The sequence below is a fragment of the Herpailurus yagouaroundi genome, unplaced genomic scaffold, assembly GCF_014898765.1.
Source record: "Herpailurus yagouaroundi ecotype Mexico unplaced genomic scaffold, PumYag 184, whole genome shotgun sequence".
NCBI classification, from domain to species: Eukaryota; Metazoa; Chordata; class Mammalia; order Carnivora; family Felidae; genus Herpailurus; species Herpailurus yagouaroundi.
The window spans coordinates 39,683,320-39,688,697 of NW_024412415.1; positions in this window are offsets into that span (position 1 = coordinate 39,683,320).

Sequence of the window (5,378 nt, forward strand, 5' to 3'; positions counted from 1 at the left end):
GGCAGACAAGGTTTAGGGGAGGGGGGGCCCAGCTGAAGCAAAGGTATAGAGGAAGGGGGCTTTGGGGTGTCTGGGGAGTGACATGCCTAGGAGGGAGCCTCTGAGGTGTGCTGAGGGGCTGAGACCTGGCCCAGCCAAGCTCTGGAGGAAGCCAGGGCTGCCTTGCTGACTCCTGCCTCCCATGCCCGCTCCCCTGCCAACTCCTTTGGTACTCCCGTGGTTAGAGGGGAGGGGCAGGATGGCAGGGTGGGGGAAGGCCAGGCAAAGCTGAGGGTCCCAGATGCTGCAGCCCTTGACTTTTTGCTCACTGGCAGGATCAAGGGCATTTAAATCAAGCCCTTCTGGGGCGCCTGGGTGGCTCGGTTGGTTAAACGTCCGACTTCGGCCCAGGTCATGATCTCACGGTCCGTGGGTTCGAGCCCCGTGTCGGACTCTGTGCTGACAGCCAGAGCCTGGAGTCTGTTTCGGATTCTGTGTCTCCGTCTCTCTCTGACCCTCCCCCGTTCATGCTCTGTCTCTGTCTCAAAAATAAATAAACTTAAAAAAATTAAAAAAAAAAAATCAAGCCCTTCTGTCTCTGGCGAGCCCTGCTCAGGTCTCCACCTTGCAGGAAGGGTGTACACACTGGCTCTGAACATCTACTTACTCCTGAATCAGAGAGACCATCCTTCATCCCCTTGGTGGTCAGTGGGAGGAGACCCCTGACCCTGAAGAGCCAGGGAGGGAGGCTTGGCATGGGGTGTCACTCCTAGGAGGCTTCTCTGACCTCTGAGTGCCCCATCCCCAGCTGGTGGGCCCTATCCCCAGGACTCCCCTGCCTTGTGCACACATGTCCACCCAGCATGTGAATGAACCATGCTCAGGGGAATCACTTGTGGGTATGGGTCTGTTTCTCCCCAAAGACTTTGGGTCTCTTGGGGCCAACGTAGCCTGATTTTCCCCTTTGATCCCTTGTGATGAATACCAGGTACAGCACAAGTGCTTGCGGACGTTGTTCGTTCTTTCAGTGACTCATTTGTTGTTCTTTCGACACATACTTATTGAACAGCTGCTGTGTGTCAGGCACCATTCTACGTGTCCAGCATTCATGGGTGAAAAAGTTAGATCAGGTCATTGTCCTCATGGCGCTTAAATTCTAACAGAGTAGACAGGAAAAAACCAGATTAAGTAAATTCATCACATAAGCTTAGGAAGTAGTAAGTGCCATGGAGAGAAATAAGGCAGGACAAGAGAGCGGGCGAGCAGTGGAAGCCATTCTCTGCAGGGTGTCAGGAAAAGGCATCTCAGGTCAGGTGCCCTTTGAGCAGGGACCCGAGGAGAGGGGACAGGCCTCAGAGCTCGGACAGGCTCTGAGCTGGGTAAGAGGGGCTGAGAAAGAGGCTTGCAGGGCCTTGAGTTAGTATGGATGGAGGTGATTTGTGGCTCAGAGGCTCCTTCTCACTGTCCCATGGGGAAAAAGCTGTGGGGGGCAAGAATAGAGGCTGGCAGGTGGCTAGGAGTTCCCAGCATCAGTCCAGAGAGAGATGGCTGGCAGGGCCTGGGTGGGGGGCGGGTAGGTGTGGCTGATCATGGCAGGGCGAGGATGGGCTGCGGGCTAGGAGAGATCTAGGAGAGATCGGAGCCTGAGAACAGGGTGGGTGGTGCAGTCTTTGACGGAGCAAGGGAGGGCCGGGGGACGGGTTTGGAGGGCAATGAAGAGTCCAGTTTGGGAGTGGTGTGTTTGAGATGCCAATATCCACACAGCTGCACAGACCATGGGTATGTGAGGCTGCAGCTGAGGCAGACGCTGGGGTTGGGTGTGTGAAGGAGGGAATTGTCAGCATCTGGTGGGGGGTGTTTTAAAGCTTCTGAGTCTGGACAAGGTCATGAGTCTGGGCCTCACTGCTTAGGGTGAACCCAGCCCCTGGAGGCTCTCTGCCCATGGGGGTGCCTTGCAGCTGGCTTTACCAGCCCAGAGAAACTGCGTCCAGCCACCCGCCCAGCTGCTCCTCCCAATGGCCTAATGGTCGGCACTGTCATTTTGTAACATTCTTCAGGGCTGCTGTGGGCAGGAAATGGGGTGCGGGCCCAGGCCTCTCTCCCTTTCCCTGCAGAGGAGCCTCATCCGGTGAGTCTGGAGCAGCCCAGGCCCCTGTGAGCCCTCCTGGTGGTCATTGTTGCAGGCCTGCCTTCATGCCATGCTCAGGGGCTCCTTGCTGTCTCCTCCTCCTGGGTATTCAGGGCCGTTCATGATTTGGTTCCTGTCTTCCTTCTTTCCAACAAGTGACCCTTGTCCTCCGTCCCTGCACACACGAGGTTGGGTCTTCCCTTCCCTTCCTGCCGTCTAGAAAACTTTTCTCATCATTAGCCAAACCCCGTCCTTTCCAGAATGGCTCCCCCACTCTCATACCCACTTTGGCCCCTTTGAATGGCTGTCGTTACCTTTCATCTAGTGAGCTACCCTGGCATTTTACTGTCGTCATCCCTACTTTGTCTTAACCTTTGCTCTCCTCACCATCTCCTGCTTCTGTCTCCTGCCCGAGTGCTGCCCCTGCCCTCCACTGTCGAAGCTCTTCCCAAACGGAATCCGGCTCAAGCCCTGGAGCTCTCCGGGCTGGGGTCCCATGCCTGGCTCTGCATCAGGACTACCCAGGGATGTTATTAAAGGGGGATCCTCAGGGGCCCACAAGGACCTTCTGACCCAGAGTCACTGGGGGAACCCAGGAATCTGGATGGTTTACAAGCCCTACAGTCACTCCTGATGGTTAGCCGGGTTGGGATGCCCCAACCCAGACTCAGACTGGGTGAGTGCAGGTGTCCCTGAGAGTCTGGCCTCTGACCTTTATGTACACTCCGGCAGGGATGGGGACCGCACTCTCTCCAGGCCAGTCCAGGCCTTGGAGCAGCTCTGATGTGGACAGAGCTCTTCCCTGTGCTGACTGAACTCAACCTGCCCCCCTCCTCCCCCACTGAAGCCTCTCTGGAAGGGTCTGGGCTCCACATGGGGCAGGGGCCGCGTTTGGCACTCAGAAGCTCTCCTTTCCTACTCGCAGGGCGCTGGGGGGACTACCATGAGGTGGGGACTCGGGTGATGTCTGTGGCTTGATGGGGGAGTCACCTTCTACCACCTCTGCCTGCCTGGAGCAGCTCCCCCAATGTTGAGGCCCCGGTTGCAGTCACACCTCCAGCCCTCTGTGCCTCTCCGCTGACATCCCCCAGGTCTCTGTGCCTCTCTGCTGACCTAGTGGCCACCATGGGTGTTTCGAGAGCGTGTCCCATTCCTCATCTTATGTCATCTTTATCACAGCCGTGTGGAAGGTGGATGCTGGTATGCCGTCTGTTCTTTTTTTTTTTTTTTTTTAATTTTTTTTTTTCAACGTTTATTTATTTTTGGGACAGAGAGAGACAGAGCATGAACGGGGGAGGGGCAGAGAGAGAGGGAGACACAGAATCGGAAACAGGCTCCAGGCTCTGAGCCATCAGCTCAGAGCCCGACGCAGGGCTCGAACTCGCGGACCGCGAGATCGTGACCTGGCTGAAGTCGGACGCTTAACCGACTGCGCCACCCAGGCGCCCCCTATGCCGTCTGTTCTAATGAGTACTCATTTAGTGCCTGTGCTGTGCCGAGCGGTGTGCTGGGGATGATGGCAACAAGCCAGGATTTAGAGAAGGGTGGGGGCTCATCTGGTGCCACCCAGCTGCTGAGGGCCCGAGTTAGCACAAAAGCCCAGGGGTATGGGTGTCGCAGTGTGCTAGGTCTGGTGGACAAAGGATGGGGGCGCTTAAACAGACACTCGTCTCACAGCTCTAGAGGCTGGAAGTCGGAAATCGCCGTTGTCGGCAGGGCTCTGAGGGCAGGAGCTCTCTGTGACTTGTAGATGGCTGCCTTTCCCGTGTCTTGCCCTATTGTCTTCCTTCCGTGTGGGTCAGTGTCCAGATTTCCCTTTCTTTTAAGGACACAAAGCCATATGAGATTAAGGGCCCACCCTACTCTGCTATGTGCTCATGCTAATTAATTAATTACATCTGCAATGACCCAGTTTCCAGATAAGCTCATTCTGAGGCACTGGGGTTTAGAAGTTCAACATGTCAATTTGGGGGGACGCAATTCAGCTCATAACAGTGTGCGAGTAGCCTAGGATTTCCACAGCAATGACCTGTCCCACAGTGGACCAGGCAGCCTGCATGGTGGTGAGCATCTCATGCTGTGAGGGGTGCGAGGGGAGTGTCAAGGCTGCCCCGAGCCATCAGGGATACAGAGAGGAGATTCCGACATCAGGACCAGGACCTGGGCTTCTCGGAGGTTTGTTTCAGCTTAGCATATTAAGGGGGGCCTAGGAACATGGCTCCTGGCGTGGGCCCCCCACAGGCCAGTCCCTGTGCACTCTGGGTGGAAGTCGGGGCTGGGACTCCCTGGCTGCTGCACCCCCTGGCTGGGTGAGCTCAGGCAGTTGTTTTCTCTGCTGGGCCTCAGTCTACCTGACTGAATTGTCACAGGCTTGTTTTTGTCGCAGGCCTCTAGTGAGGCTTGAAGGAGAGAGTGAATAGAAAGCTGCTTTGCTTTTGTTCATTTTCTTTTTTTTTTTTTTAATTTTTTAATGTTTATTTTACTTGTGAGAGAGAGAGAGGGAGAGAGAGAAAGAGAGAGACAGAGTGCGAGTGGGGAAGGGTCAAAGAGAGAGGGAGACACGGGGATCTGAAGCAGGCTCCAGGCTCCAAGGTGTCAGCACAGAGCCCGACACGGGGCTTGAACCCACGGACCGTGAGATCATGACCTGAGCTGAAATTGGTGCTTAACCGACTGAGCCACCCAGGCGACCCTCTTCTGTTCATTTTCATTTGTTGACTCTGTAGGTGTTATATTAAGTGCGGCTGTTTGCTAGGCCCTGTGCTGTCCCGGGGACACAGAGATGAGATGGTCATAGTCCCGGCCCTCAAGGAGCACACAAGACATGGTGGGGGGCAGGCGGGTGAAAATTAAGCCCCCTGTGGAGTCAGACTGCCTGGGATCCCAGTCCCAGGTCTGCCTCTCGCCGATGAAGTTATGAATTCAGTCTGTTTACTTAAGTAAACAGGGCCTCGGTCTTTTCATTGGTAAATTGGGAACAATAGTAGCACCCGCCTTGTGTGGATTAGTAGGTTGGTGCACATAAGGGCTTAGAGCAGTGTCTGGCACATAGTAAATGCTCAATAAACATAATTCTGAGTCATCAGTACAGGACAGTGTGATAGAGGGTGGTAGAGGGGCTTATGGGGAGCTATGCATTATTAGGCTCTGGGAACCCAACAGATGTGGCCCCTCGCTTGCGTGGGTGCCCTATCATCCTGTTAACCCTTTAGCCCTTTGCCACCTTTTGCTCTGAGTGTGGGATGATGAGAGGGATGTGGGGCAGGTGGGC